The sequence below is a fragment of the Lissotriton helveticus genome, chromosome 4_1 (genome assembly GCF_964261635.1).
Source record: "Lissotriton helveticus chromosome 4_1, aLisHel1.1, whole genome shotgun sequence".
NCBI classification, from domain to species: Eukaryota; Metazoa; Chordata; class Amphibia; order Caudata; family Salamandridae; genus Lissotriton; species Lissotriton helveticus.
The window spans coordinates 285,814,907-285,827,856 of record NC_136063.1 but is presented as its reverse complement, the minus strand read 5'-3'; positions in this window follow the sequence as shown (position 1 = coordinate 285,827,856).

Here is a 12,950-nt window from a genome sequence, read left to right as displayed (position 1 = left end):
CAGTCATAGATATAGCTGTTGCAAGATGACATTACAGCAATAATATGTGACATCTGAGAATTATGTAACTTGTGCGCCTACTGTGATGTATCACTGTTGCCTTAGCAACAGATATCACAATTGGAATACGTCATTTGTTCACACATACACGGGCTAGAGGCAAGGGCAGCTCTTCCGCTGTAGTGGAGGAGCATTGCCCAACTGCTGCTACCCAGCAGAGACAACAGTGAAAAATAAAATGATAATAAAATAATTTTGATCTCATTTTATTTTTCATTGTTCCCTCTGCTGGGTAGGCGAGTCACAAAGGCGGGGCAGGGCCAGTGTTCTGTCTGGGAGGAGCGATGGGCACTGTCAAGTGTGCATGTCTGTTTGGCCAGCTGCCTTATCACAGACAAACTGACATGTGCACTTAACATTTCTTCACGCTGTACAAAGCCGAGTGAAGAACACACAGGGTCCTAGGCCCTGTCTGAGCAACAAACTAGACCGCTCAGACCAATCCCAGAACTTTTCTCATGCTGGGTAATAGCATTCCTAGCATGAGAGCAGAGTCGGGATTGGCATCTGGGAGCCTGGTAGTGTGCACTAGTCGAGGATCGGCAGAGGACAAGTTGGCAGACGAAGTGTCAGATAAGTAGTAATTTAAAAACAGTGTTTATCTTTGTGTTTTTGTATTTCAATTTTGTATTCCCCCCGTGCTGCCGCCCGAACAGGTCACTTTGGAAGCAGCTGCCACTGCTTAGGGCACATGGATTAGGGGAAGTTAAACAGTGTCTCGGTCCCCAGGTTTAAAATGGCAATCCATCCTGACCGATATACTGTGGAGGACCCCCAAAAAAAACTTGTACTTTCTTTAAGTATGTATGTTGAAATGTCAGAAATTAAGGGGCATATTTACAAGGGAATGGCGGAGCATGGCGTTAAGCACAAAATGCTAATGCTATGCTCCACCATTCCAAAACAAGCAGGGATGAGTCGTATTTACAAAGATATGGCACATCCCTGCATTTTGTTCTAGCTCTATCGCTAAATTAAGCTACTTAGCGCCACCACTGACAACCTTGCATCGTAGTGCAATGGTGCCTGCATTGAGAGAATATTTGCTTATGTGCAGGAAGGTGTTTGAAGTGGTGGACACTTCAAAGAGGGGACTTTGAAGTGCACAGAGTCCCTGCTCTTCCTGCCCTGGCCCCAGACTCACTACAGGGGGTTTTGCAGCCCTCTGTGTGGGGACAGACCATAGCCCATTCAAGTTAAAGTGTCAGATCCTCTCTCCCTTCCTACCCTGGATGGCCCAACAGGATGTAAGTCAAAAATAAGCTCCCTTTGTGTGTGCCTGTCTGTAGGGAATGCACACAGCCTAGCTGCCATGTACCCCAGATGTGTATTCAGAGACAGGCAGAAGGCAACAAATGGCGAAATAAGAAATGACTAACTTTCTAAAAGGGGCATTTTCAGAATTATAATTTAAAATCAGTCTTCACTATAAGTTAGGATTTTAAATTGTGATTCCAGAGACACCAAACGTGGTAGTCTTATCTCTCACCTATTGGAAATTACACTTATAATATGTAACAAGGTAATCCCAATGTTAACCTATGACAGAGATAGGCCCTGAAGTAGTGAAGAACGAATATGAGAGTTTTTCACTACTAGGAAATGTCAAACTTAAAAGTGCATGCCCTACTTTTTAAACACTCTGCACCCTGCCATTGGGCTGACTAGTGCTTATCTTAGGGATGACTTATATGTATTTAAAAATATGGTTTTGGCCTGGTTAACTTGCCTGGCCGAAATGGCAGTTTAAAACTGCACACACAAGCTCTGCAGTGGCAGTCCTGAGACATGTTTAAAGAGCTACTTAAGTGGGTGGCACAATCAGTGCTGCAGGCCCACTAGTAGCATTTAATTTACAGGCCCTGGGCACACGTAGTGCCCTTTACCAAGGATTTATATAATCCAGTATTTGTATATAAATATGCCAATTGTTGTTAAGCCAATGTTACCATGCTTTAAGTAGCGGACACATACTCTAGTACTAGTTAGCAGTGGTAACGTGCCCAGAGTCCCAAAAGTCAGCAAAAACATAGCCAGACAAATAGGAGGTCAGAAGGTAAAAAAGTCAGGGGAAATCACACCAAGGATGCCAGGTCTAACAGGAACGTTCACTAAATCTACAATTTAACACACCTGTATGTATCACTCATTCAGTTAGTGGCTGTGTCACATTTGCCTAAGTCCCACATTTTTAGCTTCCACACATGATACCCATCTCTTTATTTCAGGACAATCCCTATGCAAACAGTGACAAAAGCACGACTTGAACGACTGAGGTGCCTGGGTAGAAATCTTATGAGCTGATAGTGTTGTCTCTAATGATTTCATGACCTGTGATATTTGGCAAGCAAGTATTTTAACATGAAAACTTAGGTGAAATTAGTTTTCAGGATGTGCCATTGTCATCCCTCATTGTTTAAGGGGATTACACTCTTTCTTTACGTTTGTTTTTCAACCTAATCATTCTGCTCAAACGTAAATAATAATGTTGCAGATTTCACTTGCATGTATGTTTTTTACGTATGTATGAATGTATGTATACACTTGGTATTTGTATCGTAAAAACCTAGCTGAAATGCAGCAGGGTGCTGTACAGGGTCCAAGGCAAAGACATAGTAAATATTTAATTGGAGAATTTGCTGGTTTCTAAGAGTGAATTTAGTTTGTTACTGCATCATAAACTAGCATTATGTAAAGAGGGGTGTCTCTAGCTCATTACTAAATTGGAGCAGGGTTGGGGGACTTTTAAACATGGGAGAAGAAGCATGGTGGATGTGAAGAATAGGCTATCACATATCTAAACCTCATCATAGTGTGACCATTCACCCTTAACCCAATTATGTAAGAGTCTATATGCAAAGAAGAAGAGAAATAGCTGCTGCTGGTCTGCATTTTGCTGATGTTTCAATTGTGCAAGGGGCTAAAAGGGGAATTTGTCTTATTTTAAGTAGAAAAAATATAGACAAAGCATGTGAAAACTGAACATTTTCACACATGGGCACCCAAGTGTCTCAGTCCCCAAAATAACAATCACATTCATGTGCATGGTTGCTCCTCACTCTGTAGGCTGCTAATCAATAGTGCTTCATTCTCAACATATCTTAGAGGTGGCTGCCTGTATGAAAATGATTTTTCATCATTAAAAAGTGCTTCTAGTGTAGACGAAACGAGGCTTTCAGGCTTAGAGGGCCACATAAATTAAGAAATAAAGGAAGTAAGGAACTTTGGGTCTGAAATTGCTTTTCATGAGGGCGACAGTTGCCTTGGTTAACTTTGCAAACAAACTGGGTAGACGGCCCACGGCCGAACTCATAGAGATCTATAAAGCAAAATGTTTAGCCACTGCAACATATGGGGTCGGTGTGTGGGGTTATGGGAAGGTCGAAGCGGTGCAACGGGTAGAAAATACCTTTTTAAGATTCTTACTCGCAGTCCCACGGGGAACATCGACCTATGCATGCCACTTGGAATTGGGCCTGTCTTACTTAACAGACTCAATCAAAATCCAACCCCTTCTTTTATGGCACCGCATCTGGTCTTCTAGTGACACCACACTTTGCCAAAGCTTTATACAGGACTGTATTTCCTTAGACAATGCTCACAAGATTGGATGGATTGCCTATGTTAGGAAATTCTTCAATGATTTGGGCATGTTACAATATTATTATTCCCCCCCTTCAATTGCTGTTCTCCCGAGAAAACTATTTAAAAAAGTTTGTCTGGCTCTTTTAGAATCTTTGAGGCTGTCTAGCGAGGTCAGTAAAGCCACAGTGCAACACTCGCTTCTAATACAAACAACCATGACGGTCCAGCCGTACTTAACTTTTAATCTTTCAGGTTATGAAAAATTTCTATTAACAAGATTCAGACTAGATATTTTTCATCGCCTGGTTACATTCCCAATAACCAATGACTGGGGAAAATCCCCACAGCCCTGCCCTTGTGATGACATTTCCCCCAATCCTCGATACACACATTATTGTTTTGCAAATTTTATTATGAACCAAGGAGACGCTGGATCATATCGATATTAAAAATTATGGGCCTACGAAAGTGTTGCCCAGCTTTCCTTGCCCTGCAATTCTTGGACGTAGAATGCTTCGCTAAATCGACAGCGAAATTCTTGAGTTTCACTGTCAGGCACAGGCGAATTCTTGAAATTAATTGTTTTTAAATTTCCAAAAACCTGATTTGATTTCTCCAGTATTTTAATTTGTTGCCGCGAACAATTTGCTGTCTTTTAACTACCATCAACGTATCTTAAAATTTTAGCATTACTTTTTTTTTTCTACATACCAAGTATCTTATCCTTACTTTCTTGAAGTTTACCACCACGGAGCCTCAACTTAAAGATTACTATACATTGTTACCAAAGTGGTTGGTGATCCGTATGATGTTGTAATGAACTTGCTATTTTGATGATATTTTATTAAGATGGTTATAATTTTTAAATGTATTTCTATGTATTTTGAATTGTTTGCTATGCTTTTATGGCTGCTTGCTGCAACCGAATAAAGCTAAATATTGATTGATTGAAATGTAAGAGTCTATATGCAAAGTAGAAGAGAAATAGCTGCTGCTGGTCTACATTTTGCTGATGTTTCAATTGTGCAAGGGGCTAAAAGGGGAATTTGTCTTTTTTAAGTAGAAGAAATAAAGACAAAGCATGTGAAAACTGAACATTTCCACACATGGGCACCCAAGTGTATCAGTCCCCAAAATAACAATCACATTTATGTGCATGGTTGGTCCTCACTCTGTAGGCTGTTCATCAATAGTGCTTCATTTTCAACATATCTTAGAGGTGTCTGCCTGTATGAAAATGATGTTTCATCATTAAAAAGTGCTTCTAGTGGAGAAGAAACAAGGCTTTCAGGCTTAGAGGGCCGCATACATTATGCAATAAAGAAAGTAAGGAACTTTGGGTCTTAGTAATTCCGGAATTTTAGGTGAAGAGCAGCTCCTTTATATCGAACACTCAACAGCACCACCAACGCTCTAAAACTGCTCACCTCAAATGTCAGTTTTTCCAGAAAAGAGATAGAAAGAAAAAGAAAAGGCAAGAGAGAAGGAAAGAAAGAGAGAAGGAAAGAAAGAGGAGACAGAAACAAAGAAAGAACGGAGGAAAGAACGGGGGAAGAACGGAGGAAGGAAGCAAAGAGAAGAAAAGAGCGAAGGAAAGAGAAAGTGAAAGAAAAAGAGAAGGAAAGATAGAAGGAAAGAAGTAACAATAAAAAGAGAGAACAAAAGAAAGAAAGAATGGAAGAAAAGAAAGAAAGAAAAATGAAAGAAAGAGAAAAAAGTTAAAAGAGGATAGCTTAATACAGAACAGTTTCAAAGTGACACAAGCTCATCTGGCATGCTGTGAAATCACAGCAGTCAGAAAAGCAAAGCCCTGTAAAGGAATTTACATCAGCATTGTATGGAGTTGGGATTTTATAAAGGTGGGATGTGCACCAGAAGCATCCTGCTATCAATCAGGCTATAGACAAAAAGGCAACACTAAAGAAATTATAAAGTAAAAAAAGCAAAAACACTAGCACTGAAGGGAATTAGCTTGTTTGTGGATGTGCTCCTTGTGAGAGAGCAAAATGCAGTAACTCAAAGTGAAGTTATCAGTGGCTTAATTAGGGTGATCCGCTGCCCCATGATATATGCTGTAGTGGGCAGAAGCAGAATACGAATGACACAGCAAAGGACCACCTGATGAAGAGAAGTGGCTCAAATTCTCTTTATGTAAGTATGTTGTACATATTTTAGCAAATTCAAAAGGTCTTGGCTAACGCTAGACCTAAAAAAAGTATTGTTCAAATACATATGTTCTTAAGCAAAAAACAAATCACATTATTTGTATGTTCAAGCCATAACATGGTGATACTGTCTCCACCTAATTTCAAACTGTCTTTTATCCTCTCTTTTTAAATACAAGCATTTACAATGCAATAGGTCTCGCAGTTGTTAGAGTTTGAGCTATTGGCATTGTAAATGGCAATGTCTTTTATTTATGTGTTGGTTTTTAAAACATAAATAAAAGGCATTGTCATTTACAATGCCAATAGGTTAAACTCTCGCAAATGCGAGACCTATTGCATTGCAAATGCTTTTTTTTTATGTAGTTGTCTGTGAAGTTCCACTTGCAAGTCATGGAGCACGCCCAGGTCAAGCAGAATCTGTGGTGTTTCTAGACAACTGAAACAGCCAATTGTTTTATGGCCATTTCTTGCAGGGGCTTCCCAAAAAGAACCACGAGGACTGACAGGGGAGACCCCTCAGCAATCCTGCATATTAATGTTTTAGGAGAAAAGATAGTTGCAAAAAAATACTAGGCGTGACCGTCTGGACAAGATTGGACAAAACCAAAGAAAAACAGCAGTCTTTTCCACGTTTGGGGTGTCTTTAAAGCCCTAGCCTAGCAACATTTTAACTGCACTCTGCATCTGCACTCTAAATCTGCACTCTGCACTCTGAATCTTGAATCTGCACGCTGCACTCTGAATCTTGAATCTGCACGCTGCACTCTGCACTCTGAATCTGCACGCTGCACTCACACTCTGCACTCTGAATCGGCACGCTGCACTCACACTCTGCATTCTGAATCTGCACTCTGAATCTGCACTCTGAATCTGCACTCTGAATCTGCACTCTGAATCTGCACTCTGAATCTGCACTCTGAATCTACACTCTGAATCTACACTCACAATCTGCACTCACAATCTGCACTCACAATCTGCACTCTCAATCTGCACTCTCAATCTGCACTCTCAATCTGCACTCTCAATCTGCACTCTCAATCTGCACTCACAATCTGCACTCACAATCTGCACTCTGAATCTGCACTCTGAATCTGCACTCTGAATCTGCACTCTGAATCTGCACTCTGAATCTGCACTCACACTCTGCACTCACACTCTGCACTCACACTCTGCACTCACACTCTGCACTCACAATCTGCACTCACAATCTGCACTCACAATCTGCACTCACAATCTGCACTCACAATCTGCACTCTGAATCTGCACTCTGAATCTGCACTCTGAATCTGCACTCTGAATCTGCACTCACAATCTGCACTCTGAATCTGCACTCTGAATCTGCACTCTGAATCTGCACTCTGAATCTGCACTCTGAATCTGCCCTCTGAATCTGCACTCACAATCTGCACTCACACTCTGCACTCACAATCTGCACTCACAATCTGCACTCACAATCTGCACTCACAATCTGCACTCACAATCTGCACTCTGAATCTGCACTCTGAATCTGCACTCTGAATCTGCACTCTGAATCTGCACTCTGAATCTGCACTCACACTCTGCACTCACACTCTGCACTCACACTCTGCACTCACACTCTGCACTCACAATCTGCACTCACAATCTGCACTCTGAATCTGCACTCACAATCTGCACTCACAATCTGCACTCACAATCTGCACTCTGAATCTGCATTCTGAATCTGCACTCTGAATCTGCACTCTGAATCTGCACTCTGAATCTGCACTCTGAATCTGCACTCACAATCTGCACTCACAATCTGCACTCTGAATCTGCACTCTGAATCTGCACTCTGAATCTGCACTCTGAATCTGCACTCACAATCTGCACTCACACTCTGCACTCACAATCTGCACTCACAATCTGCACTCTGAATCTGCACTCTGAATCTGCACTCTGCACTCACAATCTGCACACACAATCTGCACTCACAATCTGCACTCACAATCTGCACTCTGAATCTGCACTCTGAATCTGCACTCTGAATCTGCACTCTGAATCTGCACTCACAATCTGCACTCACAATCTGCACTCACAATCTGCACTCTGAATCTGCATTCTGAATCTGCACTCTGAATCTGCACTCTGAATCTGCACTCTGAATCTGCACTCTGAATCTGCACTCACAATCTGCACTCACAATCTGCACTCTGAATCTGCACTCTGAATCTGCACTCTGAATCTGCACTCTGAATCTGCACTCACAATCTGCACTCACACTCTGCACTCACAATCTGCACTCACAATCTGCACTCTGAATCTGCACTCTGAATCTGCACTCTGCACTCACAATCTGCACACACAATCTGCACTCACAATCTGCACTCTGAATCTGCACTCTGAATCTGCACTCTGCACTCACAATCTGCGCTCTGAATCTGCACTCTGAATCTGCACTCTGAATCTGCACTCTGAATCTGCACTCACAATCTGCACTCTGAATCTGCACTCTGAATCTGCACTCACAATCTGCACTCACAATCTGCACTCACAATCTGCACTCTGCACTCACAATCTGCACTCACAATCTGCACTCTGAATCTGCACTCTGAATCTGCACTCTGCACTCACAATCTGCACTCACAATCTGCACTCACAATCTGCACTCTCAATCTGCACTCTCAATCTGCACTCTCAATCTGCACTCACAATCTGCACTCACAATCTGCACTCACAATCTGCACTCACAATCTGCACTCTCAATCTGCACTCTCAATCTGCACTCTGAAACTGCACTCTGAAACTGCACTCTGAAACTGCACTCTGAAACTGCACTCTGTAAGTGTGCTTACCCCTCTTCTAGTGCACTTCCTCAGAGGTAAGAAGCACTATATACATTCAGCTACAATACAATACACGCCTTTCGCGAAATTATTTTCTTCCTTTGGTTGTCTGCCCTGGACTATATATATATAGATATATCCCAACGTAAGAGTTACCTCATTTCAGAAAAGCCCACATGCAGGTAGGTAAAATCCTTCGTTTTTATTTGCAGGTTTAGCAGCACAATGAAGAGGGAACAGAGTCCAGTTTAAATGAAAGCTTGAAAATGGGTTTAACTGCAGTCACGGAACTAACAGTGGCAGGAGGATCGTGTTGCAGATGAAAAGCAAGGCACAGAGACTTTGGGACAATTTCCAAACCCACTCGGGATTTTACACTTTTGAATTATTTTCACTGTGTTGAAGCAGCTCACTGGAGCTATTTAATAGAGACTACAAACACCAGCAGGCTCATGGAGAGCCAACGCCCACATGGCAGGTGTTTAAGTTTGAAAGCCGATTGCTTCACGCAGTGCTGTCATAAGCCTCTGAGGAAATGCTCTCTGAGCATGAAACGCGTCAGGCTTTCATTTAAACTGGACTCTGTTCCCTCTTCATTGTGCTGCTAAACCTGCAAATAAAAACGAAGGATTTTACCTACCTGCATGTGGGCTTTTCTGAAATGAGGTAACTCTTACGTTGGGATATATAGATATATATATATATACTACGTGTAGAAAACAAAAAAAAGCTTAACACAAAAAAGAGACAGGACGCTTTATTACAGTTTTATAAACATCAACTTTATCGACTGTTAACACCTCTCTTGGATCCGAAAAACCCAAACAGGAAATCACGATGATCATCACAAAATATGTAATTGCGCAGACAAAGCTTGAGAATACTTTCATTGTTAATAGCCCATAGCCAACAGCAAGATCTCAAATACTCTGTACCCAACAATACCTAGGGTACACTGCTAGATTGATTTAGTATGGCACTGGAAGGGGAGGTGTGTGTACGAGGCCTATCATACTGTCTTCATAAATGTAAAAAGCCTACCTGTTGTGCTGTTCGGTAACTTTGCCCAACGGCTCCGAGAATATTTGCTGAAAGAACAAGCGGGAGGCGGCTCGGGGGCAGCACGTCTTCCGGAGACTTGCGCGTCCGCAGAGCTGAGCCGGCTCGTGCACAGGCCAGTAGCGGCTCGTGCACAGCTCTAGACTCCTTTGCCAGTGAACACGGCGACTATAGAACTCGCTGGCGGGAGCGCTTCGCGCTCCAACGCCAGCTCGACCTAAAAAAAGGAACCTAATATTTTGCCTTGTTATGTCCTATTTTCTTTTAAAAAAATGCAGTGTTCTCTTCTCCCTTAGTTCAAAGTACTTCTGGTATAGCGTGGTGTTGTGACTCGTTATTTCAAAACATATCTTGTGCTATGCCCACTTTAATTTAAAACATATAAAATGTCCTGCCAACTCTAAATCTAGGGTTCTGTGCATTCTAATTCAAATCATGGCTTCTATCCTACCTCTTTATTATAATAAAGAGGGATATGTCTTTTCAAATCCAAGACTTGGCTGGAGTTCTACCCTATTTAATTCAAAACATTTCTATTTTCCGATGTCTGTTTATAAAACATGACCTCTGTAATCTATAATGTTTCCTGTCATGCCTCATTCATTCAAAACATATCTAAATCTCTGGCATTTTTATTCAAAGCAGGTTTGGCATTCTACTTCTTCCACTTCAAAAAATATCTGGCACTATATTGTACAAAGTGCTCTCGGGGGTACCAAGGCTGTTTGCGTCCTGTTTTTTGAGCTCCATGACTGTTTAGTATTACAGAAGAGATGCGTCTGAGGCCCCTTTTGTAATATGGGTTGGTCTACTGCAAAAGGCTATTCCCTCATTTCCATGGGGGTGGTTCCATACAAATGAGGGAATGCCTTTGCCCTTGTGACTACGTTGGATTATAGACATGGTCTCAATGGCAAAGAAGCCATTGAGAGGCCTATTGATTTTGCTCCACATATGGTTTGGCAGCGAATCAATGAACATACAAGGGTACTTCTAGAAAAAGGGGTTGGGTTCCCAGGGACTCCCCCATGCATCGCCCCAGTATGGTACATCTTCATGAAAATTAGGCTGGTTCCACAGGTATTGTAACATGGACTGGCGGTATCAAAATAGCTGCTATGTCTTTCACTGATGTTCTGTTCCCTTCTCAGCTGCAACAAGTCAGAGTTCGCATCTGAGCTGGGTAAAGGGAATATTGGTCTGTAAGCAGGCACACCGCGCTGGTCTACACCAAGTGTACCCGTATAAAGATGAACTTTGTTAATTTTGTATTGCATAGCCCGCAGATGCCAATTTAAACACAAAAATAGTTTTACAGACGAATATTCTAGCAAAATCGTCTTATGTAAGAGAATTCTAAAATTCAGTTTCTGCAGACTACATTAACTACAGCATATGCTTTTGTGGGATCTTTTCACCCACTTTTTTAATACTTTGCTACCTTTGTGAACTGCTGCAGATTGTTTGAGAAAAATGTACAAACTCTGGAGAGGAAGTGTTTGCAATGCCCACACTCCTACTAATTTTTCAACATGTCTATCCATGTTGCCCACTGTTAGACCTGGCATCCTTGGCATGGTTTCCCCTGTCTTTTTGCCTTTACCTCATGTATTTCTGACTGTGTACTGGATTTTGTTTTTGCTGGTCAGGTACTCTGGGTAATTTGCCAGTGCTGATCAGTGCCAACGTGCAAGTGCGCCCTATGTAAATTGTAATTCTGATTGGTTATCCATGATTGGCAAATTTGAATTACTGGCAAGTCCCTAGTACAGTGCACTATGGGGCATATTATCAAGAACTGCGATAACATTATCGCCTCTTTAGCGGCAGGAAACTGCTACTAAAACGGCGATAATGGGCTTGATAATATGCCCTTGTGAATTCCCATAGCAGCCCAGGTTAACGCCAGAACCTGGGCTGCTATGGGAATTCACAAGGACATATTACCAAGCCCATTATCGCCATTTTAACAGCAGTTTCTTGCCGCTAAATAATTGTATCGCGGTGCTTGATAATATGCCCCCTATGTGTTCCCAGGGCCTAGAAATCAAATGCTACTAGTGGGCCTGAAGCACTGATTGTGCCACCCACACCAGCAGCCTTTCAAATGTGTCTCAGATCTGCCACTGGAGTCTCTACACGCTCAGTTTTTACCTACCTTGTCATCCTGGGAAGTGCACCCACTAGCCAGGTCCTAACTTTCCCTTTTGTTACATGTAAGTCACCCCTACGGTAGGTACATTTGATACAAAGATTTTCAGGAGTGGGAATACACAAGGCTGTGCCAGAATTGTTCATTTAAACCTTCGAGTAGATGAACAGGAGCTTCCAGAAAAGTTCAAGGGTGTGGAAAAGGACAGTCCAAGTACTGCCTACATAGGGGGCTATTATTTTTTAGAACAATTGCTCCTTTGTTGCCTGAAAAAAACCCTTTATGTCTTTTGGGTTGTATGTTTTTTCTGTAACTTTTTCCCATGTTGGATGCAGGATTGTGTCCCGTTCATTGTATGTGTCGCTTCTTTATATGTATAAAATTCCTTCAATATATAGCTTATTAAAATTCTTTGTCCGGCTGGACACTGAAAATCTATAGTACCCATCAAGGTCTATATGTTATCTTTTCTATATATAACTCACCTAACGACCATTGTTGTAAAAAATAATCGATACCCAGGGTCCTTGGTTACTCATTGGGATCCTTTATCTCTCTAAAACATACATAGGGGGCTATAGCAGAGTCCCCAGCGATGTTAGGAAACATTCCACACACAAGGCTGTGATCTTATCCAGACAGCACTGCCCCATTGGCAGTGCTGTCGTATGCACATACGATAGGGCATGTACTGACTGGTGTGTTTTACATGTCCTAATTGTGAAATACCATCTATTTAGTTTTTCAGAATTGCAAGGACTAGCTCTCATATAGGCTACCATTGGAACTGCCTAGTACAATTTTACAAGAGTAACTTTTAATTGGGAACAGCTAGATATTTGGAGTTTTGGGCTCTCTGAACTCAGAAGGTAATAACACACCTTTTAGTAAAAGTGGGTTTTAAATTGCGTGTTTGAAAATGCTACTTTTAACCATCCTGTGTGCCTCTGCCTGTTTGTGGATTGACAATCTGGTTTTAGACTGACATGGGCTGTTTGTGCATTCACTTCAGATACTTACACAAAGGGAGCTGAGGTGTACCATCCATATGAGCCATTCTGGGCTACAGTGGTCGGTGTAGCTCTCACTAGCACCTGAATAGGCTGTTGCTGCTCTGCACAA